At 40.0% G+C, this 26242-nt stretch overlaps 1 long non-coding RNA gene across 1 annotated transcript in view; it reads left to right on the forward strand.

The window, feature by feature from the left end:
- LOC142047001 (uncharacterized) overlaps positions 1 to 26242 on the forward strand; it is a 105427-nt gene that overhangs the window by 59593 nt on the left and 19592 nt on the right. The window lies entirely within an intron of this gene.

Raw genomic sequence — 26242 nt, forward strand, 5'->3', positions numbered from 1 at the left:
CAAGCTGCTACTCAGCAAGCCAGGATGTGAATCTACATTGCATTAAGCCAAGCTGTAAATAGGGATTTTTAGTGCACTGTAGTAGTGTGGACACAAGCTAGTACTGAGCAGCAAACTGGTGTGCTGCAGATTCACACCTGGGCTTTCCATGCAGGAACCTGCCGTGTAGATGAGCCCTTATCTTCATCATAGTAGTGGCATAATACTAAAACTCTACATGACACAAATAATTGGATTTGCAGTGCATCTTCCATCACAGTTGCTTCATCAGTTGGCCATTTATAAAGTATAGTCACCTGTGAGGAAGGAGTAGTGAGATGTCAGCTCATGTTTAATGTTAAGCTTAAATAGCATTGACATACATGGAATTCATGCACAAGTGCAATTTTCAGAAGTGTTTAAGTGACTTGGCAGCACGAGTCTCAATTGTGCTCATAAGTCACTTAGACATTGCTGAACATTCTATTTCATATGTGTAAGTACTTTGCTGAATCTGGACCTAAACAGAAATGAAAAAAGATTAACAGTTAATTTCTTTTTTGCTTTCATGAAGCAACAGTAAATTATGGCTTTCTTAGGGATGTTATAAATTGTATAGAAATTTTATTGTAGTGTTGATTCATGTTCAGTAAACAAGAATACAACCAGTGTGTTAGTAGTTTTATTCTAGGAATGTTGGTTTGGCACAAAGTGGGAAAAGCTAGAGAATTCTGATTTCAATCCTCATGGTGATAACATTAATTCTGGTTTTGGTCCGCTGCACATTAACCATTATTATTACAAATAGCAACTCTTGAAAAAATAATGGGATAGACGGTATTTTGTAAAGGGGAACATGGCTCCATTGACATGGCAGAAAGATGCAGGCCTTGGGTTCTGCCATCACTTTCTATGGCAAGTAGGAACTTACTTTGTGGGGTAGTCTCATTAAAATGAATGTTCACAAATGTGGTACAGTTCAGCATGGGTAAAGATGGCAGGATAGGGCCCATAATGCAGTATGAGTGGTAAAGATTAGACCTTTCCACAGGAAATAGTCTTATAGAATCATAGAAATTTAGGCCTAGAAGGGACCTTGAAAAGTCATCAAATCCAGACACTTGCACTATGGAAGGACCAAATAAACTTGACAGGTGTTTGTCCAACCTATTTTTAAAAACCTGCAGTGATGGGGATTCTACAACTTCCCTTGGAAGTCTACTCCAGAGCTTAACTACCCTTACGGTTAGAAAGCTTTCCTAATATTTAACCTAAATCTCTCTTGCTGAAGATTAAGTCCATTACTACTTGTCCTACTTTTAGTGGACATGAGAACAATTGATCACAGTCCTCTTGATAGCAGCCCTTAACATATTTGAAGACTTTTATTGGATCCTCCTTCAGTCTTCTTTTCTCAGGACTAAGCATGGCCAGATTTTTTTTTTTTTTAAATCTTTCCTCATGGGTCAGGTTTTCTAAACCTTTTATCATTTTTGTTCTCCTCTGGACTCTCCTCAGTTTGTCCACATCTGTCCTAAATTATGGCGCCAGCAATTGGACACCTGAGTACAGCAGGACAATTACCTCCTGTGTCGAAATCAGACACTGCAGTTAATACACCCCAGAAGTATATTCACTATTATCACAGCTGCATCACATTATTAACTCATGTTCAATTTGTGATCCACTGTAACCCCAGACCCTTTTCAGTGGTACTACCACCTAGCCAGTTATCCCTTATGTTGTAGTTGTACATTTCATCTCTTCTTCCTAAGTGAAGTACTTTGCACTTATCTTCATTGAATTTCATCTTGTTGAATTCAGACCAATTCTCCAATTTTTCAGGTCATTTTTTTAATTCTATACCTGTCCTCTTAAAGTGCTTGCAATGTCTCCCATCTGCAGATTTTATAAGCATACACTACACTTCACTAGCCAAGTCATTAATAAAAATATTGAATAGTACAGGACCCAGGACTGACCCCTAGGACCACACTAGATACACCCTCCCACTTCGTTATTAGTATGGCAGCCACAGTGTGCTAGGGTTTTACAGACCATTGTAAAGGCCAAGATATTCTTATAGTTAAGCTCCTAAATCCATATTTAAGCATGTCTGTATAAATGATCTGATTTTTCAAAAGTGATGCGATTGACTTCAGTGACAGCTGCTAAGTGCTCAGCATATCTGAAATAAGGCCATTTATTTAGGAGACTAAAAAGACCCAGATACACAATATGGCATTGATTTCAGTGGGAGTTAGGATCCTAAGTACCTTTGTGGATCTTGGCTTTGTTCTTTTTCCTAAACAGTTAACTCTTTAAGGCCTTGATCCTACAATGAGACCATATGGAACTTCACTAAAATCAATGGAGCTCTGCACTATGAGATATGAGTGTGACTAAGTGGAAAAGCTTCATATGTATCTAATTCATTCCAGGATGTTTGTTGGAATTTTTGTTTGCTTTTGTTATCTTGGAAGCCCCCAAAGTATTTTACAGAACCAGAGGAATTCAGACACCATGTGAGTGGATGCCAGTAACAAACTGGTCTACAGCTCAGTGCACAGCAACATAGGAGGAGACAGTAAATTTCCATTCATATAAAAAGTTCTGTGGAATACTTTTAATATCTGCAAGAGCAGACAAGAGTCTGGATTTTGAAGTCTCATCCCAAAATATAGCTAAGGATAATATACAGTGTAATCATAAAGTGTAATGAAATGGAAGAATGACTACAGAACAGTAATACTGAATTTTGATTAGAATTTGAATAGAACCAGTTGCATTACATAGTAAACAATGCTTACTGTAACTTGCAATACATGTTAATTCCATTAGTGAACATACATAATTTATGCACAGAATTTGAAAAATGCCTCCTCAGGGCCACCCAGAGGTGGAGGGCGGGGGGCAAGTGGTGCAATTTGCCCCAGGCCCTGCAGGGGCCTCCACGAGAATATAGTATTCTATAATATTGCAACTTTTTTTTATGGAAGAGGCCCCCGAAATTGCTTTGCCCCAGGCCCCCTGAATCCTCTGGGCAGTCCTGTGCCTCCTGTAAGCTATGCTCCACAGTGTGTAGAATGCTCACAGGGGAACACATCCGTACTCCTGCATGGTATGGGAAATCCATTTGTTTCCATATATAAATGTATTTGATCACACACACACACACACCACTTTTAAATAACAAGGGAAAAATGAGATTTTTGATGTACTAAATTGATAATGTTATACCATGCCATACAAATTTTATCTTGGTTATGATGACGAAACTGATGTTTGGCATGACACTTGATTTAAAAACAAACAGACAAAAAATCCAGTGGATTTTTCTTATTACCCCCCCCCCCCCCCCGCACCAACGCTTTGAGACTTCTATTTTCAGTCTCCAAATTGCAGTGAAGCTTACTATATATGCCTCTGGTCAAACAACAGTAGTCCAAGTCCTTGTATCCTACAGGCAGCCTGAGACTGAAAAGAGTACATGTATTTTAGCAGTTTTTTTGAAAATAGTGTAAGACATGTTACAGGAGACTGATATGATTTGATTCAGAGATTGCTTCTACAAATGAATTAACTGGATAATTCATTTATCTTTCTTTATTAGTTAACTTCCAACAGTGTGCCCAGTGCTGTATAAAACACACAGGAACATTTGGTTTCTGATATACTGAGCTTAAAATATAAGGGCTCATTTGTGCTTTCTGAGACCCCTCTAAAGCACAAATCCTTCCCTGCTTTCTTTTTTCAGTGGAGGTGCTGGGTTTTAGGGGGAGGGAAAATAATTTACTGTCTATACAAGCAGCAAATTGCAAAACCACTCAGTTGCTCAGCTGCATTGACTGGCATAGAAGGGCAGAGTCTTAGAGCTTCCTATTTCTGGCTTCTTCCCGCTCATTCTTCATTTACCTGATATGGAGTGGGGGGAGTAAGTGGGCATTCTCCACTGTGCCTGTATCCAAGGACTGGGTAGCCCATGGAGTGGTTTTTACTCCTCTTTACTGCCCTGTACAAATATGTAATTCAAATCACAGTCTAGCTCTAAATGAGTAGGCCAAACAAGATAGGTACAAATTACTCTAGCAATTGCAGAGTGCTGCATTTTTTAATAGATATGTAGCAGCACTTACAGGCCAAATCCTGCATTCTTTGCACAGATAACACTCCCCTGGGAGTCAATAGGAGCATTTGGTTAAGAAGGCATTATCAGGCCCCTAAGTGCATTATCACCGGTAGGCTTGGCAGAAGGAAGTGTGTTTTAATGGAACTGTGAGTGCATAAAAATTGTTTATTTTTCCATGCCTTTGTTTTAATAAATTTGCTTCACTCTTTGCCCAAGTTTACCATTACCTCACTCAGCTAGCACTGGAGAATGTAAACAACTGGTTCATTTGCAATCCATTATGGCATTTATAACAATATTGCCACCCTTTCAAGACCAGGTTTATTGTGAAATATGTGCTATTCCTAGAGTTCCTCCCAAATTATCTGACCGATTATATTGTGAATTATTCTTATCTATTACATAGATTGTACATGGGGATTATTCTTAATTATAATAATGTAAGCTTAATGATTTATCTTCTCTTAAGAACAATAATTTAAATATTACTAATTACATCAACATTAATATGTTCTCCTTTGTGTCCCTTGGATGAAATTATCCTCTTAAGTCGGTTCTTGGATTTACACATGCTGTACGATTTAACTATCCCAGTTCCCTCTTTATCTTTACATTTTTATCCTTAAACTTTTAAAATGACAGGGCATTGTAAATAGTTTTTCTATAATTTCCGCCCCCCACCCCTTTTGTTTAAAAGACCTGTGGACCGATAGGAAAGGCTCACTGGCTTCAGCTGCTATTCCTTAATAGGTTTAAACCTCAGTCCAGGGGGGGAAAAAAAGCATGTCTTTTTAACTAATACCATGTCATCTCTTTAATCATGCTGATTCTTAATAATTCAGCCACTACGGAAGTTGCAGGGCGAGGATCTATAGCTCTATCTCTCACTGGGGGAAGTTTATTATTACTGAGCCTGACAGCAGAGAGCCCTGGCAGGTTAATTGCTGCAGCAAGAGTAGCTGGGAGTTTGCTGTTGATCTATAGTGACTAAAGGGAATGAAGGAGATTGACTATGCCTGTTACAGCACAAATATCTTCATGCGCCTCAGGTTCCTCAGAAAGATATGAGAAATAAATGTTCGCTGTTCATTTTCTGTCTTCACAATACAAATAGCCTTAGGCTGAACGTGGCAACTGCAGCTTACAGAATATAAAAAAGAGGAAATTCACAAATTAACATTATTACAAACATTGCTGCCTGAAAGTGCTGAAAATCTATTTCAATATATTTTGCATTTTAATGAGGTGCCAAAGAGATAAATCAGCACCGTTTGAGTTGAGGAATGCTTGGCTGGCAATGATGTTTTCTGATCATATCATGCCTTCACAGATATTAGATTAAGCAAAACCAGTGTTAATTGAAGGTGTGAGAAATATAACTGCTAGTTAATGTAGTAAACTCGTGCTGGTTATGTAGAGCCATTAATCGAATTTAGACAGCCATTCCCCAGGAACAGCTGCCTCCTTCCTCCCTTGAAAAACAAAATAGTACTCAAAATTAATGACAAGGTATGTTGGCTCTCAGAGAACAGGCTGAGATCTTTGCAAGGTTTATAAAGACTTTTTTTTCCATAATCTGTCTGGATATATTCTATCCTATGAATATAGCATTTGAACTCAAGATGCAAAACAGTCTTTTTACATGGTGAACAGCAATTCCCATTTTTTTTCCATTGGGGGGAATTGTTACTTATGTTTCTCTAGGCAGTTTTCTAAACTTTTCTGTATCAAGAGAATAACTAACCAATAGCTTGTTTTATAATCACAATTCAGTTGTTTCTTACCCCAGCTTTGCTTCTCTTTGCAGAAGCAAACACATTTTCCCCTGCTGTTGTTATAGCGAATATCCAGAGTGGGCTCTGTTTAGTCTGTATAAGAACAAGCAACTCCTCTGCACCTGCTTATTGTTTTCACTGAGTGCACTTCACTGCCTGTTATTGTGACAATGAAAACTAAAAAGGAAATTCTTTTTCTGGAATTACCAGTAACTAAGAAATATCAACAAGCAAATGCCAAATCGGTTGGCAAGATGAAAGATATGGGCCTGATTTTCCTCTTTCACACTAGTTTGGCACTGGTGAGACTCCATTCACTTCAATGGAGTTCTTCTCCAATACTATTAGCATGAGAGAAGACTCAGGCCCTATCCACTAGCAATGGGAGTGGTTTCTACATACAACAGTCAGCATTAATGTACTATATTTTAGTGCGATGTAGATCTAACATGGAAGTTTGCTTTAGGAGCTTAGTTTGGGTGATAGAGCCTGGACCACATACAAATGCTTCACTAATGTGTGGATCCTTGGAGCCAGCACTTCAACTGTTTTTAAAAAAAATCAATAGCTTTTTAATTGCGATGAATTAGTGATTAACCAAGCTTTTATGCCTTATTCGTTATAGTCACACATTCTAATGAATAGAAAATGCGTCCATTAGATATTAATGCTATTGGATCTTTGAGCTACTGATGGACAGTGCTGTCTGGTGAACAAGCAGGGTTGTGTAGGTGAATCAATGTGGGGGTGGGATTGGAGGATGACATGCCATTAGCTTTGGTAATGAGGCTGTAATGTGAGAAGAAGTTCAGTGGCATACTTATCACTGTGTACACTACATGCTAGTGAGCCACCTTGTGCATCCATCAGGACCAGTCTTTTTGAATAAAACAATGTATTTTTCTGCCTGGAACACAATTGGTTTAACAATCAACATTTAACAAACATGTTTTAAAAATCAATAAATTGGAGTTTTTTCTTTGCCTTCTGATTTCTCAGCCTCTTACACTCGGGTCATATTTTCACTCATTTCTGGGCAATGTTTTTTTTTTAATTTAATTTAATTTTTTTAAATTGAGCCGAGATTCTCATTTCATCCTTATTTATTATTATTAGTGCTACTGCCCTAGTCATGGGCCAAAACACTAGAGTGCTAGGCTCTGTGCAAACACGGAACAAAAAGATAGTCACTGCCCCATATGCAATTAGAAGCTGAGGCCTTAATAAAAGCACCAAATATCATGAGACTTGTGACATTTCTGTTGTCCAGAACTTGCAAGTGTGCTAGGTTTTGCAACATGTTTTGCTTTGAAGCTGAATCAGGCTGCCTGTCCTGCTGTGCTGCCACATTGTGCAGCATTCCTTATATGAGAGACAGACTGCCCCAGAATGCTCTGCAGCCTAGGCAGAAGGTACACTAACTTGGAAGTAACAATCATAAAGACTAGTCTAATTTCTGAATGCCATTTATATTTCTGTGCTCATCATGGTCCTTATTGATAACTAAGGTCTCGTACTCCAGCTTTAGATGTCAGTTCAGTATTCGTGCTACCCTCCCCATTTTACAGATAAGCAGAGTGGTTGTACAAGGTTACTTCAGACACAGTTAGGAACAAACTTAAGTCTCTAATATGGCACACCCTGCTCAGATCTGTTTAGCCACACGGCCTTTCAGACCAACTGTGCCAACTCTATGTGCTTTGGTTGCCTATGTTTTACCAGTAGACATTACTTCACAGCTAGATCCAGAGGCAGAACTCAGGATCCTGATCTTCAGATCTCTAGCAAATCAGTTATGTAGCCCACTGGTTGTATGTATGTTAAATCCCCCTCTAGTGATTACTCCTGTAACTCAAGTGGAATTGGTCTGTGCAGGGGATCTGAACACGTTCAAATTCCCCTGGGGGGAAGAAAATGGGATGGGAAAGAAGAGGGACTTTGATTGTATGTGACAAGCCGATTTCAAGTGTTTTAAAAAATGGTTTAATTCACACAGTGAGAACCTCATTTAAAACAAGTTTTGTAGTTAGAAAACCACCTGTCAATTATGATGCAACACATAATAAAATAAAAATGTTCCATGTTTGGGTCATTTGTCACATGGCAATTTTGAAGGTGGAGAGTTCTGGTGTAGTCATTCACACAAGCACGTTACACTTACTTTGCACTGGTGTAAATTACTATGCATATGGGGCAGAGCTAACAATTGTACTTTAAAAAAAAAATCTGAGATTCTGATGTATTCACTTGAGTCCAGGAGCTGGGACTTTGAGAAAAAACAAATAATGATGGAGATTTGCAATAAAATTGTAAGCATTAGCAACATTGGTGGATGCTTGAAGGCTTCTTAGCACTTGTGTGTTGGAAGGTCCTTAAGTGTGGTGAAACTGTGTTGCAGAGGCACCAGAAACCTCTACATTGCTCTCGGATGGTGATGTTCCTGAGGGGATACTTTATTATGCTGTGGTTGCACAGAAAATACATGGAATAAAAGGGAAAGATTGGGGCTTTCTGGTTGAGGGCCCACACAGATATCATTATACCTCTCTCTGATTATGATCACACTAGCCTTTCTAAAACGAGATTGGTGAGGAGAAGAGGCCCTCTGCACAGGGGCCTTCAAACAAGGGAAATGCACACTGCCCCCTCAAAAAGTGGGGCAGGGGTCAGTCTCCTTGTGTGATCCAGGAGGCATTGTGCCTGCTTAGGACACACACCCTCTTGGAGCTTTTCTTGTGATTGTGCTCCTCTGTACTCTCTCTTACTGAGGACCATGCCTTAATTGGCGCTTTTAATCTCTACTTCATAAAGCCCCACATCACCAATGTGAAGTATGATAAACCATTCTAAACTAAAGTATATAGGTTAATGACTTATCCTAGGTCTCTGAGCAGGTAGGTAGCAGGAACCTTAAAGCTCTGGCTCCCAGTTCCCCGCTCTAAAGTTAATGATCCAACCAGTGGAGCAAATTCAGTGATGAATCCTTGTCACATGCCACCTGAGGCTCATTGCACATACGCTAAGTAGAAGACTATTAATTGCACTGCTTCTTTTGTAATTAGTTCTGTAAAAGGTGGTGTTGGTCATAAATAGCCAGTGTTACAGTTAACTGTGGTTTAGATTAAGCAAGTCTTTGAGAACTGTTCAGAGCTGGAATTCTGAGCATATTCGTCCTCTGTTGAAACTCTTCAGAACAGGCAGAAGCAGGTAATCTAGTTCTGAGCATACATTTACCTTGCAGTTTTGTTTCCCTGGTTTTATATCTAGTCATGTCCATGATTTGTTATTACCAAATTAGATCAAAGAACTCGATCCCTAAATATTGGCATGCAAAGGCTGCACCATGTCCATTAGTTTTAATTGGATTGATATGGCTAAACCCCTATGATACTTTGAAACTATAGCTGTGAGATGCCAAAACATGTCTCTAGTCTAAAAAGACTAAAATCCTTGAAAAAGAAATTGTTTGAAGTAAACTGTTTTCCTTTGGCTTAAGTGAGTGAAATTTTGGACTGGCGATCTATTGCAGTGTTGTTCATTTACCTTATTAGTCTATCCTGAATATGAAAGAGGTGTAAGGCTCTATTTAGCAATCTTTACTGAGGCAATCTCCCACTTACCAGTGGAGCTGGACAAAATTTTTCAACTAAAACTTTTCTTGGGGAAAAAATTGCTCAATTGTTGTGCTCAAAAGCCCTCCTGCCCACCGGGGGCGGTGGGGGCGGGGGAATCAAACGTTTCATTTCAACAATTTCTAAATGAAATATTTTTGTTTGAAATAACTTTTCGTTTAAAATTTCATTGACCAAAATAACCATAAAAAAGTTTGCAATTGAAATGAAACATTTTGATTTTAGGTTGAACAAAACTTTTTGTTTGACCAAGAACTATTTTTTTAAATTTTAATAAAAAAAAAAAAAAATTCTCAATGAAACTGCCAGAGAACAGAAAAAAAGCAATTATTCACACAACCCTATTTATCACACTAGCATGCTGAATAAAGTCCTAATCTGAAGTCCTGTTCATAAAATTAAACTCTTAGGCCAAATATTTCCATAAGAATAAATAGTATGTAAACATATACATAAATGAGTGAGAGGAAGGGATGAGTATATATTTTGGTAAATGAAAGAACCAGTGCAGTAGAAAAGCTAGTTAATTAAACTGACACTGTTTAAAAAAAAAACACTTCCCTACTCCCATTGAGTTGATCCAGAAACTTCTGTTAAAAATACCTGAGATTGCTATAATTGCATGTCACTGGCCCTTTAAGAGGGAGTAGAGCCAATGCACTCATGACTGGCAGTTAACCCAATTAGGTTTAAAAGAGGGCACCTGTGGCCTAGCGAAGCCAGAGACTTGGTGAGTCAGAGTTAAGGAGTTACAAGAAGTGCCTATGAGAGGTAAAGGGGGAGTTGTAGCCTAAGGTGTGCTGAGCAATAAATTTTGTTTGTTTGGCCAGGCTGGGAAATAAACTGCCTAGAAAGAGATTCTAGGTGTGGTTGTGGGTCTTCTGGGAGCTGGGGAGAAGTTCCGCTTGTTACACTGTATGACATTAGAGATGCTTTCTACTCCCCTGGTTTATTTTGTTCATGTGATTGCATTCTATATAGAGTCAGTTTCACTGTTTCTCCTGAATGGTCAGTTAGTTTTCCCTCTCTTTGCTATGTGGAAGAGAGAGAGAGAAAGATGACAGGTAAATTGAAAGTGACAAAAAATGGTAGGGAGATTCAGGGACAGCTGTGGTACCTGAAACTCTTTATATCATATGTGCTGTAAGTGACTGGATTATAATTTGATGTAGCTCTTAAAACTCTCTCTCTCTCTCTCTCCATGTTCCTCCTTCCTGTGGTACTCCTGGAGGGAAATCCTGAAGAGAATATCATTCACCTTGGCCATGGGAAAAGATAAGTGTAACTTCTTATTGTAGTACAATTATATAGGTCTTTCCCCATTAGGATAAATACCTGTTTGCTTTCACATGATATACAATCTCCCTTTCAGTGCATGTCTTCACTCTTTCATTAGTTACTTACCAACTGATTCACTCCCTAAAATAAATGTTAGTCTACAGTATAATTTACTGAATTGAAGCACATAGATAATATCTTTACTGCTCCATTTCACTGGGGGAAAGGAGTGCTGGACAGACTATATCTGGGCCCAAGTGGTAGAAGAAACTTTTTTCCCTGAGGTACTATGAGGCTTTATCTGTGCTCAAATTAGCAGTCTAGCAATGAAACGGCTATGCTGATTGGAGGGTGCGACTGAAAGCCTTAATTGACTCAGAGAGCCCCACTTTCACAAGCGTAGCCAACTTTTTTGTGAGTGCTGTTTGTACCTGCAAAACGTATGCCTGCCTCTTGCACTCTGTTGATTTAAGCCCATGTTTTGTAACTCTTTCCTGTGGGTGTATATTCCATGTCAGTAAGTGTGTGTGAGACTAGCCAAGTGTAAGCAAATTGAACTTCAGCAGGAGAGCTGGCAGAACTAGGAAATTAGGTTCACTTAGAATCACCTCTGAATCTGGCCCCTAGTCATCCTCACAGTGACAGTGATATTATGTGTGATCCTGGCAGTCATTATATACACTCTGTACCCTCCGCTTTCTTAGCAGAATCTGCAGTCTCTCTCCTGGCACCCCACTCACACTACTTTTTACCAGCCCCAAGAAAGGAGACAATAGTAGTGTTTCCCTAAAAGATGTCAGACAATACTTTAAAAAAAAATCTAAACCAACCAACTGTTGCAATCATTTTGATTACCTTAACATAATATACTTTTAATATGAAATAAACTGGAGTAGAGAAACACAGGAAACAGAAGCAGAGTGGCTTTTTGAATACACTGCACATTCCTTATGGAAAAAAGTTTTGTGAGCTTGCACTTATTATGGTAAAATGTTCATATACCTAGCTGATCCTGCCAGACATCACGGCCTCTCTGTCCCTTGCATGATGTGTAAGACTTTCCTTAGAGTTTCTGCTCGCAAAGACCCTAACACAGATATAGGTCAATTCTGCTTTAATAGGTAAAATTTTTTAGCTTTCCTTTTCTTGCAATACTACTCTCACTGTCCTTTAGTTCAGGTGCATTGTACTCTCACCACAATTTCTCTAGAGACTTCAGATTCCCACCTCTACTTCTTCTACTTATATGGGGATCAGAGAGTCTGTGCTAGATCACCAGGATCTAGCCTGGGTTTGAGGGTAGGAAATGACACCATTTTTACCTCACCCAAATACATTGGTTTTATACGGATGAAGTGAATTTTGCCCTATGCTAAATAAAGATGGAGAAGTAGACATTGTTAGTGGGAACTCCTTGAATGAAGCATCATCACTGATTATATCAAATATTTGCAGGAAGAATGACTACAGGGATTAAGTATATTTATTTAAATACAAATCACAAGGGCCAACTGCCGTTTTAGACAGTTTCTGATGTATGAAAATCATTCTATAATGTATTTGTATGTGAAAATGAGACTATAATAAGAAAAGGAGGTGTTCACAAGTCACACACTTTCTTGCAATATAAGCGGGCTGCAAAAGCCCATCAAAGTCAATGGAAAGATTCCCTTTGATTTCCAGGGGCTTTGGAGTAGCTCCTGCAAAGGAGGATGAATGTTGTGTTAAGATGTACTCTGCTGCTCACCTATCCAATTTTTTCTGCTGTTCCCACCTTACTCTGGAGAAACTGTCTTTTGTGACTGTGCAGTGCTGGGTTCTCCAGTTATTACTTCCAAGTGCTCACTTCCAAGTTATCACTTCCCTCTCAATGTATTCCTATCAAGGGTGAAAATGTAGTCGTTTCTGATGCTAACTCACTCACTCATGCCCGTCACCCCAATCGGGGTATGGGCTGCCAACCACAGATCTCCAGAGTCCTCTATCCTGGGCCATTCGCTCTAGCTGGTTCCAGGTATAGCCCATTTTTTTGCTATCAGCCTGAAGGTCGCGTCGCCAGGTGTTTCTTGGACGGCCTCTTTTCCGCTTGCCTTGGGGGTTCCACCGCAGTGCCTGTCTGGTGACGTTAGTTGGCTGCTTGCGTATTGTATGTCCTATCCAACCCCACCTTCTCCTTCTGATTTCTTCCTCTGTTGGGAGTTGATGGGTCCTCTCCAAGAGGGTACTGTTAATAATATATTCATGTTGCACGGCTAACTCACTCATAGCAATGTATATTTCCATTTCTATGTCTGAGGCTCTGATACTGTGCAGTTTACAGTCTGCAAATAACAGTGCAATCACCATTTTTTAGTGTTAGCATTTTCTTTTTTGGATGAGAACCTCATCCTTTATGCTCTTCCCTTAGTCTTCCATGACAAAATTCTGTTCACCAGGGTATTTGCTCATGTACAATTTAATACTCTAAAAGTTATGTTCCACTTCTACAATGGTTGTCCTTGACACTGTTGTAAGAATTTATTTTATAATAGCAAATATAAAATATTTACAGATGCAATTCCAAAGCAACAATTGTGCACTTGTATTATAAGTTTCTTGTTGATTTTTAAAGTAGTGCAGCTTTGTACATATCTATTTGTCATGTTAAAAATTACATTGTTAAATATCTATGGCTGAACCAAAAACTTCTCAGGGCTAATGCAGTGGCCTAAATATGGTACTTCCTCATTAACTGACAGAGCCAATAAAAATATCATCCAGAGAATTGCAAAGCTGTCAAAGCCCTGGGAAAGGAATATAAATAATCAAAAAGCTAGACTGTCTTTATTTAGAGGCAGATTTGCTAAATCTTCTTTCAGGACTCTGGTTTACAACGAACAGAGGCTAAAAAACAAGCAGTAAACGTACATTAAATTGCAGGACACAATCTTTACATGTAATTGTAAAATTTTACAATATTTAAAATGGGAAAAATCTGGTTCCCACTGAATTAAATGGGATTAAGAGCTGTCCCTATCTGTATTAACTAATGTAAGGCTATTTTAGATTATTTCATATATAAAACTTAGAGGCATGGCTTCCTTAGCTGAAAATAGTAAACTCTCTCACTTCTAGCACTTATCTAACAAAAGCATAAGCATGTAAAAAATGTTGTTGGTAGCCAGTTCTGTATTTATCTAACTTTTTTTAATAAATACACATGAAAATATTTTGACTGTGGATGAAAGATAGCAAACTACTTCATCTCAAGACTTTCTCTAATGAGAGAAGAAATTGTATTTAACAACAAAAGACAGGTTAGAAAGCAAACTTTTACCATAGGATGTTAGGCCCATAGTAATAAGATTACAAAATTGAGCCCTTGGGAAATGTCTTCGAAAATGAATTAAAATTGCTAATAAATCATGCTGGCTTGATGGCCAGGCATAGCACACTGTCACATCAGAGATGTTGGTTTAACTTTCTGCTCCAGTCTCTCTAACTCCTTGAGGCAGAGAGGAGCTGGGAGTACTGTGAAATCAGCATATTCAGTCCTGGTAATTTTAGGGAGCAGTAGGAACATGTTTTATGGGACTCAGTAGTGATCCTTATGTTGATTTAGACAGTGACATTGACTGGTTCTAACATGGAGTTCCGTCAGTCCTCTGTAGCAGAACAAGGCCTTAAGGGTGAGGTGGGTTAAAGTGAGGTAAAGGGGGAGTCATTGGACTCAGTGAAGAATGTGTCAGTCCCCTTTCTGTGAGAAAGAAAAGCCTGGAAATTGAAAGGAGAACATAACATTTTCCCCCACACTAAATAGTATGGGGGAAATGAGAAGATGAGGAGAAAAATGTGATCTCTTCATAAGCATAGCAAGGAGCAAAGGGCAGGTGCTGCTTTCCTCTGGCTAATGCAATATGTATGAGCTCATGTTCCCCTCCCTCCCCTTCTTTGAGTAGACTAAGGATATTCTTGAAAAGTGGGAGTTGCTACCATAGGAGTTGGTCTTTTCTTTCACCTCACTGGAGAGTGGAGGCTATTTTTGCTTCCTTCTGGACAACTGAGAAGCCACTGACGGGCTGTAATTACTGGCCCGGGGGCCACAGTAAGGTCTGCTGTCTCGCAGAAATCTGTGAGGTCCTGCATGAAAGGGTATTTGATACAGCTTATAAACTATCCAGTACAACCTTGTGAGGCCTCTCAAAGAAAGCAACAGGCCCTACTCATCCCAAGTATAGATAATACAGAACATTTTTATTTGCTGAAATGCATTTTGGATGACTCAAAACTATTTACAAATCTGTCATGAATCTGCCAAATATTTGGCTATTTTTGGATCCCATTCACAAAATGCCCAATGGGGTTAGTGGCAATGACAGTTTCTTTATAACTTTTAGCCCAGCGGTTCTGTTCCGTTCCCCTGGAACGTGAGAGCTCTTGGTCCAATTCCCTGCTTTTCCTGATGTGTAAAAGAAATTTGAAGTCAGGTTTCCCACATTGAGACACACACATACCAGAATATTTCATAGCACAATCTCTCCTGTTGAATCTGCTTTACATTTTTATGATTATGAATTGCTACCGTGAGTGACTATGACTAGTCATTGGACCAGGGAAAAGGACTATATAGATTGGTTGTTGGGATGCTTATCTATTATGTGGGAGACACAAGTCCCTGCTTCTGTGACCACTTTTTAGTATAAAAGTGGAGCAGCTTCCTCAGGAGGGAGTGAGAGAGACCTCCACCATGGGCTAGGGCACTGTCCTGCAATACGGCAGCCCCAAGTTCAAATCCCTTCTGAATATCCAGCAGACAGAGGAATAGAACCCAGGTGAGTGCCCTAACTATTGCGCTGAAGTTCATAACAATGGCCCTGGCACAGTCGTCGTCCTCCTGGCTGTTTTGTGAATCTAGCCTCTTAAAATTTCACAAAACAACATATTTCAGGGCAAACAATAGGCTTCGTTTGACCCAAAACAGATGATCTCTTCTTTTCAATTCACCATTTTTTTTTCACAATCCACAAACAAAAGTAGATGAAACTTTTGAACACATGGCAATAGATCTTCAAATACACTCGAAAAATATTTTAGTATATATGAAGGTCTTGTAGATCAGTGTAACTTAACCTTGAGAAGCAATAGAGCTTCGTTGCCAATTAATAGAACTGGGGAGAAAGACACTGACACTTCACATTGAATTGTGATGAATGTGATGTTGTATCATCATAACTCTTTATCATTTATTGATTCAATGCCATAACACGAATATTGCTATGCAATGTTAAGAGATCGCTCAACTACACAGTGACAAGACAGAGTTTTTACACTTTTAATTGCTATAATCTGTGCTCTATAATGTGGTGGCTTTTAGTGACTCCATCTAATACTCTCCTTTTCCATTGCTAGTCTTCTGGGGGTGTATTGGCTGCTTTCATCCATTTGATCAGCATTGTCTTTGTCTCACATGTGAGACAGCAGTGTGAGAAGGACTCTGATACACATGGTAGCTTGTAAGCAGCACCCCAAAGAACTGTACATCATGGATTGAGCGTGGTTGTTGCAAAGGCTAGAAATACGTTACAGTTGTAGAGTAGACAAGTGATAAGCATTCACGGTGATGAAAATATTAATGCTACTGATGGGAAAAGCCTGTAAAGAATCCAAATATTCGATTGAGATATGCATCTGATCAGATCAATAAATTTGGATTAGAAATCTTGTGAGAACCAGCCCTCAGAGCAATATCCCATCTTCCTTTTGAAATAGAAATACCAAGAAACCAACTCTCTTGATAGTTTGACACTTCCCTTTTTTCAGTCTCAGGCAGCACAGTCTTGCAGAAGTAAAAACAGTGAAAAATGCTGAGTCTTGATGTTTACTATGTGTTTGGTTTGAATTCTCAGCAAACGTTTTGAGGCATTCCTATCCTATCTGAACTGGATTGGTCTTTCTTAAGTACACAAAGTGTTGTTCACGGTAACTGTATTCCTCAGAAGTCTCTGATGTTGAGGTTAGATTTGATGTGATGGGTTGGACAAGCTCTGAGAAAAATACCAATGATATTAGAAGGCAAACTGAAAGTCTTTGGAAAAGATAGGGAATAATTACTAAGGGACTACTATTAGCAGATGGGGTAGGGGAAGATAGTATGATAGCCAAAGGGCCTGTGTTGATTCTGGGGGTGCCCTGGGTTCAGTAGAAGACTTTTCACTTCTGTACATTTAAAATTCAAATCCTTAGTTTCAGTTGCATGTGAAACCAGTTTGGTGGTTTCATCCTAGTTCCTTATTGAGCACACCACACAAAAAAAATTACACAACCATACGCTGTCAGTGTTTGCTGAACGAAGATCAGGAATGGTGCAGGTCAGGAACGAAGAATGTTGGCACTACATCTGTGGAGTTTGTCTGAGTCAGTACTATTAATCTGCCATTCTGTAGAGCACTGCATAACAAAGAATGTCTTGACCCAAGGAAACTGAAGATGCATATTAGGAACAACTTTTTTTTGCAGAACATGAAGTGGTGTTTCGTTTGGGATATATGTGTTAACTCTTGTACGGGAAGGAACAATATTTTACAAGTGCTCCAACCACTCTCTTAAGAACTCAGCTACTCTTATCTCCTCCTATTTGCAGAGGTAAAAGTGAACATGGTCACAGACTGAAACAATTCATTGGGAGAGTGTGATGGGCTGTATAAATCCCACTTCTTAACAGGAGCCTGCTCCCATTAGGTCACTGAATGGCACCTGGAGAGGGGTGTGGCATTATTGGATATCGAACCCAGTGCAGAGGATGGACCTGGGTTCCTCTACCAGCTGTTGGGAAGGTGGCCCCCCTGAAGTAAGGGAATTAAGGATAATTCAGAGTCCAGAGTGAGGAGTGTACAGACCACTGGGCCCAGAGTCAGGGGCTAGAGACCTGACACATGGTCTTGGAATTACTTGCTGGACGTCTGTTTTGTTGGACTCTGTTACCCTGGAAGAAGTGGATTTAAACAGAACATAGCCAGAGAGCTGAGCCACAAGAAGAGACAGAACATCATGCACCTGCTTGTAGATGGGTGCCAGCAGTGAGTCTGCTCATCTATACAGAGTAAGATAAGAGAATTAGATTTCAAAACACAAAGATCAACATCGAAGCAATAAAGTTCTTTGTGTTTTGGGATGTCTCTGATTGCTAAGACCTGAAATGTACCTTGATGTCAGATAGCTGAAGCCACTGCAGAATGGATGTGCTGAGAAAAAGAGGATTGGGAAAGAGATTCCTGTGGGCATAATCACCCCACAGGAAAACCTATCATGATATACCACCTCTGTGTTATCAGAATGCATGCCCTCCTCAGAGCTGCTCAAGAAGGAAATTGCATGGTTGGGGTGGGGAGGGGGAAGAGAAGAGAGGAGAGCATGTGGATGCAATGCAGACAAGTAGAATGAACGCACAGAGGTAGATGGAACATCACTAAAATACGTGGCAACTCAGGGTCAGAAATAATGCTGCCAATGCAAAAAATGCAGTAGTTGCCTATGCACCAAAAGCTTTAACACAGGACTGAGTAAGTTATAATAAATACAGAACTATTTACAGTTGTATATGCTGTTGTATTTGGCTTACAGCAGGCCCCAAGTTTTCTTAATGGAAAAAAATCTGAGACTGGCACCAGTAGTTTGTGATCTGTTTCTGTGTCCTGAATGCAGAGATGGATAGTGACATTACCCCTCTTTTGCCTTACAACAACAGACAGAACAAACCAGGCAAAGAAATGTACGAAGCGCACGTGCTTCAGAGAGTGTACATGAATGAGACAATGATGTCAAACGGTGGGGGAGGGGAGCACATTACACACAATGCAGGCAATTGTTGATTCCTTTGATCTGCTCATGAATGAGACAGAAAAACTTGGAACATTGACAAACCAGAGCTCAGTTGTAGCTCAGCCATGTGGTGATGTGCATGGGAGATACTGTGACTGAGTCACAATGGCTCCTGTGCTCCTCTGGGGAGGAGGTTAGCTGCACTGGGTCTATTCCTGGCAAAGTATATGTTCTACCTGCGTGGGTGGTTCGTAGTATCTCTGCAGAGTCTGCGTCCTCTCCTATACTGCCATGCAACCTGTACTATAGTAGTAAGACTGATTGCCCTCCTAGCTACACGACTTAAAATCATACTGGGATGCTGGCCCTGGTGCGTTCAAGGGGCTGGATACATCACAGAACTGATGCAGAGCGTTGCACATGAGTGAAGATTTTAAAAAGCAATGAATAGGACAGGGAGCACAGAAAAACGTGTATGCATGAAAGGGCAGGTTTGCACACCTGCCACGTTACTTCTGCCTTGGCACAAGAGCAAGGCCATGGATGCATGAGGAATATAGCTAAGCACTGATGTAGTGTGATAACTGTATCAATGCCTGGGTTCATCTGAGCCTGACTCCACCCAGGCCTCACTTGAGTGCAAAGAGATAAGTGAGCAAGGAAAAAATGTAAAATGTGTCAGTGTTTGTGAGGCTGTCAGAAACTTCTGTGCTAGGGGCAGGGGCAGCTCTAGCCATTTCTCCACCCCAAGCACGGCGGCAAGCCGCAGGGGGCGCCCTGCCGGTCGCCAGTCTCATGGCTCCGGTGGACTTCCCGCAGGCATGCCTGTGGATGCTCCACCAAAGCCGCAGGACCAGCCGCCTGGTGCCCTCCCGGCTAGGTGCCAAGAACCTAGCTTGATATGTTAGCTTGCTATATAGCAAGAACAAGTCATAGTGATAGAACAAAGTCTAATCTAACTTTTGCCCCCACATAGAATCTTCTCACGTGTACTGGAGCTCAACCTATTGTGTGTGTATTGCATGAGGACTCAGGATCTAGGCCAAAGATAAATGATGTAGGATGGGAGGAATGTTAAGGAAGAACTAGTCATTGCCAAGTGTGTGATAAAGGACATGTTAAAAAGAACTGATCTTGAGCTCTTGAGAACTGAAGTCTTTGAGCACAAGAAGCAATGTTTTATACAGGAATATTATACTTAGCCCTTTACAGCTTCACTAATTAACCATCACCTCAGTCTGTGAGGTAGGTAATTATTTCTCCCATCTTTAAAATGTGGATACTAAGGAAAAGGCATGAAACAATGCTTAAGCTTGCACAGCACAAGGCGGAATGAACAAGAAAGAGCCATGGAAATTGTGTGGCAGTGGTCTGTTTAGATCAGAGATTCACTGGCCTCAAACCCAGGGGGAAGCTTGCTTGTTTGACCATGAAACAGTTATGATGTGGAGGTTCAGTGCCTCATCTCCTGCATAAGGGATGGGGGAAGATTCTTTCCTCGTCAAATTGGTCTGTAGTTTCACTGCCTTTTAGTTGGTTATTTCTCATAGGACAAGGGGTTTGGTTCAGGGGTTTTTGAAGTGGCAATTCATAGTTGTTCATAATGACTATGAGTAGCTAAGGGCCATGGAAAGAGTACACTCATCAGGTGGGTGGGAGACCTGAGTTCAAGTCCCTGCTCCAATAACTATTAAAAGGTAGAACAGCTTCAGCAGGAGAGACAGAGAGAGATCTATGAATATCCCAATAGGTAGGGTACTCTCTTGCCATGTAGGAGACCCAACTTCAAATCCCTTCTCTGTAGAAGGGAGAATTGAACCAGGATCTCCTATGTCCTGGGTGAGTGCCCTAATCGCTGTGCTAAAGGTCATAAGGAGAGCAGCTACTCTGAGAATTGCATCTTTAAATGGGTGAAAAATTAGCTGAAATAATTCAGAGAATTCATTCAAATTCATGAATAGCTTTGGGACCACCAAAACTGCATATTTTTTGGTCAAATAAATTAGTCCAAAAATTTCTTCCAGCTCTAATTTGGATTGATGATTCTCAACTTTGTGTGCATGCAGGTCTAGCTAATTGAAATATACATCTTCACTTGCCCTTGGCTCAGCATAATGAATTAATTAAAATCATTGGGATCCCAGATATCACACACTTACTTTGAAAAATAATAATTTCATCCACAGGACCATGTTAACTAGAACTGTTTTACTAATCCTCGTGATCCAGATGACGTTCTGTTCATGTTCCAGCACACAGCAGGTGGGAGAGTGGATTTGTTAGTCTGGGTAGGTTTATCCTCCTTTTATGTGTTCATTCAGTTTTATGTTCATTTACTTATTGTACCCATATGGTGATAGAAGCTGCTAAAGCGATAACTGTTATCCTGCAAACAAGCCAAGGCATAGAAACAGATGTAAGATTTTTCCAGTATTTCTAATGGAAGTTCTGGATTAAAGACACATTTCTTTTTCTTCAAGGGTTTGGGCTTTACACTCTCTTTATTTTCTTAATTATTTCAACAGAGGCTCATAAACTCTGTTCCATGAAGGGACAGAGCTGGAGAGACCCCTGTATACGTGTTTAAACATAAAACCAAAACTTTACTTTGTCTCCAGATCTAAAGTGACTTTAAAATCATATCTGGGAAATACTCTTTTCCACCAACAAATGCATTATATTGCATGTTACCTTTGCAACTGAATCCATTCCAAAGATACTATAGATAATGTACCTTTTCTCTAACAGAGGGGGGAAAAGAAACAAATATTCGTTAACCTAAAACTGTTAATCAGAAATGTGCTATGGGGGAAAAAACATATCTGATATTCAGCTCACATGCTCCTGAGAAAGCTGGCTTCTGTTTTCAGGCACCATACCATATTATGCGCCAAAACATCATGAATAACTAAGAAAATAAGTGGTAGAATAAGCCTAAAAAGGGGAATGCGTATTGCATGAGGTTAGGTGGAATATTTTAAGATTTTATCATTGTTGCATGTATAAATGCTTCACTAAAATGTAGCAGTTTTGGGGAGGGAAATCTTTCTCCAAAGGGCTCCCCCCTCCTTCCTTATTTAGGCATTTGACATACAGTGATGGGTTCACTGAAACTGCCTCCTTCATACATTAAACCTTTTTGAAAGGCTTCCATTTTTTTCCTCCTAGAGGCTATTTGTTTCATGACAGCATTGTCTGCATTCCTCACAAAAATGTAGGCATTTGTCCTTGCACTAAATGCTGACATTCTGTGATAAGAAAAAGCTAAAAAGGAGAAGAATTGAAGGTCAATATGTTTATTTTGCTCTCAAGTGAATACGGTAGATAAACACTTCTTCGGTGACTGCCTACTTGCTGCAACACAAAGTTTAAAGATGCATTTGAATGAACATCTACATTACCGTTAATCTGAACAGGAAAGCAAACCTTAGTTGCAAAAGCATCTCATTAAATGGAGGGCAAAAAGCAAATGATAGATATTATTGTGCTCACTCCCCCCTGCATCCCATTCTTTTCAAGTTAATTTTTAAAATTTCAGTTCATTATAGAAAATCAACACAACTGTCAGTCATCACAGAAAGGTAAGAATCAGCCAGAAGGGAGAAAATAAAACATATTAGGACCACATCTGAAATGTTTAGCACACAGCTCTTGTTTGTCTGGAGTAGAAATTTCATATAATGTTATACTGGCTCTTCCCTAACTCCTCTCCCCCATACTTTGTATACCACTCTTGCTGACCTTTTTTTACCATTGATGAAGAGAATATACAGAAATTGTTAGCTGCTTGTTTCCGTATTCTATGTAATGTCAGGTCCATGATTATAAAAATGTGATCTTAGGTCCACGGTATTTCTTGAATTATAAGGTGCAACAAAAAGGCCTGCAAAAAGAAATGGCCTTAGTCGAGGTTTACTGTGTTTAGAAACTGACATTACAAAGTTTCTTCCCACAGTATGGAGAGGATCAAAATGCCCTACAAAAATGGAGGGGCGGGGGGAAGAGATGTATACCTTTAGCAAGTGCTAGCAGTCAGGTGTCCACACTCCTACACTGTATGAAGTCTGTAAAGTTATTAGTAAAAGGTAACTGTTTTTAATCATACTTTAAAATTATCTGTACTTTTTAGGTGTAAATTATTATCTAGATGTGAGAGACTCCTTGGCTTTCCAGTTACGTGCTTTGACACTCACCTGGAGTACAGTGCAGTACTTCATAGTCACTTGTGTGACATTTGGGCTAAAAATTGAGCTGCACAGCTCTAGTAGGTCTCTGAGCGTATGTGGACTATGATTTTTTTTTTTTCGAAAGGCAAACTTTCATAAGGATGCTATTTTAACATGAGTGAGTTAACATGGATTAGCTACCCCCAAGTTAAGAACATGTTGGTTGTTGTTGCAATGTAGAGTGTGTGTGTGTGTGGGTTAGAGACTCACCCACTACCGTTAGTGATCTATAATGTTTAGTCACAGTTGCCTCTTTCATTTAAACCAGGATCATTACATGCTGTTAACCTTTACTGACCTTAATATGGCTTCTGTTTTGATGGCTTGTCAATTTTTATGGTACAACAATGTCGTCACTTGCAGCCTTGGTTTCACTGAGGGAACTGGAAGGAAGCATGCAAACTGATTTTATTTTTAAGGCATTTGACGGAGCCATTAAACTAAACAATTAATCTCAGCTGCTTTTATTGGAAGGTTAAAATAGGATCTGATCAGATGGCAGGGGACAAAACTAGTGAAAGTAGAGCTCGGTGCTAGGTGCAGTGTAGACACTGCATCAGCAAGAGAGACTAGGCCCTGAAAGAGTTGGAAATGGAACATATTTTATGCTACTGCTGTCAAACTGGCTAATCAACTACACCTTGCTCTCTTTAATTTGCAAAAAAAGCACTTAGGGTTTTAAAAGCAGTTTTTGTTTTCGGGGGAGCTTGGGAGAGTAATACAGAATCTAAACACATTTAAAAAAGACTGTTCCAAATAAGCTATACTCTGTTACCTCCATGGTCCTAAACACAAGGGCCAGGGGACAAATCTAACACTTGTAACTAGAGCTGGATTTTTTTTTCCTCTCCAAAAAGATGCAATTTTGAATATCCTGTAACTATTTGAATTCAACTCTGATTTGCTGAATAGTTTTGGCCAAAAAAAAAAAAAATTTCAGGCTCCATTGACAGGGGGACTTTTGATGCCATTCACAAAACCACAGGAGGAGATGACCTGATAAGCCTGTCCTTAGGGCACTCTCCTGGAGTGTGGGAGACCTGCAGGATGCAGAGCAGGGACTTGAACTTTCATTTCCCATAACCTGAGTGCCCTAACTATTGGGATCTCTTGCTCTTCGGTGGAAGGTGTGCCACTTTGGATAGCAGAGAGTGTGAGTGAGTGATTCTGTGGCCTGGTGCTTAGAGCACTCAACTGGAAGAGGTCCGGCTTCCAGTCCTTATTCCTATTAAAATTTTAATTATTATACGAAGTGGAACAGCTTCACCAGAAGAATGAAACCCACCCCAGCGTCCACCCTAACCACTGGACAATAGCATGAGACAGCAGTTCAACCCGCTGCTCTGAATCAGGGAGAGTACGGACTTGAATCCAGGTCTCTAGCATCCTAGCAGTGTGTCCTAACCAGAGGCGTGTACGTGTAGAGGACGCATCACCCTTCTTCATGTGATAGCGTGAATGGCATTTCCAAATATCCTCTTTTTTTCTTTTAATTCATTAAAAAGCAGATACAAATGCTTGAAATCAAAAACAAAACTTTTCAGCTCAAATGAAGTGTTTTGTTTAACCTCATATTTTCATTTTTAAAATTATTTTTTGCTGAGTATGAAAACAAAATAAAACAAAAGCTGTGTTGGTTCAACCAGAAACAATTTTTTTTTTTGTTCCAGTGAACCAAACACACACAATTCTTGGCACAGCTGTAGTTGTATCTCCATTGAAGGCACGGAGGACCAGCTTGCTTGTGAACATTGTTGAGTGACTGAAGGATGGAGGCATCATACATTATAGGGAAATAAGCATCCATCCTAGTTGAATCATTCTGGAGAGCTTTACTTAGGCAAAACTGATGTGTATGTGAAATATGGAGCATTTTCTGAAGATTCATGGCTGACCTGAGAGGAGACAGTACAGAAAAGGATCACTAACTCCGGCAATCTCCAGAGAAGGTTCTGGCCAATTCTTAATCCCATATTGATGGGAGGGGGAGTTCACTCCCTAAACTTGATCATGCATTTTACACATGGGGTTTGCATGTGTGCAGGAAAAAAGATCATTAGTTATACAGTTTCCAGAGGTTTGTATTGGTCAAATGCAGATTTTTCAGATACAAAGACATGTACACAAATTATGCATGTGCAAGTTGAGATGCCATTTAGAAAATGTAGCCTTCTGAGTGGCACATGTATAGATGTAATACTGATGGACCCGAGTGATCGGTGAGTGGTATAGAACCTGGGAAGCTAAATGCCTGAGCCTCTACTGCTGAGCTAAAAGCCAACTAGTGCTTAGCTTAGGGTATAGCAGTCTCATTAATCTCTAAGTGGTCTCGGTGCCACTAGAGGGCCAGATCACCACACCCAGAGGTGTGTGGGTTACATAGGCATTTTCAATGTAACTTTCTTGTCAGTTTAAAATCACTTTGTCTGCGTGCCATTCTGCTCCATTCCCTTTGTACTAGACACCTGTTGAGAATTAAAGCCTTATTTTCAAAAGTGACTTTTACTTTTATTATCCTTGGGGCGGGTGTGTGTGTGTGCTTGCGCATATGTACTCACAACTGTAGCTTCGGTTTTGTTAACACATCAATCACGTTGCAAGAGGAGTTTGTAAATCTCTAGGCAGAATTGCTACTGGAAAAATTGCTACTTTTAAAATTTGTGCTTTCATCCTAAGCTTCAGACATCTAGATTGACATCAGACAAATAGACAGTCTGCAGTCTGGGGAACCAGGTGGAAAGGTGATCCACTGCTCATGTTTGCCTGTAAGCAGAGGACTGCTTTATACGGATCCAATTTGTTGTGATTAACTATAGTCTCTAGCAGTGATTTCACTAACTAAATGATTTAGGGCTAAATTACACTTGCCCTGCATGGCTGAGAGCTGGCAGGGAGACTTCGCTCCCAATAGCACACCTTTGCTGGAGGCAGCTTTAATGTGTCTCTTAGCATTCTGACTCTCTAATCATAGAAGATGGCAAGATGCCAAGAGGGTTGCTTCTGACTGAGTATAGCTGTGGCCATGCCCTCCCATATTGAGAGTGCTGCACTCTCTGAACCTGTTTCAAGTTGCAGTAGGGGGTGTCTCTCTCCTCAGGCTAAACCCCAATTGCCAGTAGCCGTAATGCCTCCAGACACTGGTGCTTGAGCAGTCCATCTTCCTACTCTCCCAGTATGGCTCAGCCTCAGAAGAAATGCTTTTTCTCCAAACTCTAGCATGCAGCCACACGATGCTTCTTTGAGAAAGATGGAAAGCCCTGTTTAAAGAAAATTCAATTTTAAAAAAGTCTAGAATGTTTGACTTTCAGAATAAATCATGATGGTCAGATTCACTTTTTAGGGCCACCCAGGGTAATAACTGGTTCCTCATGTATCCTTTGGACTTGCAAGATTTCTTGATCTTTTCAGTGGACCTATTTGTGTTGT

Source organism: Chelonoidis abingdonii, chromosome 6, assembly GCF_003597395.2.
Source record: "Chelonoidis abingdonii isolate Lonesome George chromosome 6, CheloAbing_2.0, whole genome shotgun sequence".
NCBI lineage: Eukaryota > Metazoa > Chordata > Testudines > Testudinidae > Chelonoidis > Chelonoidis abingdonii.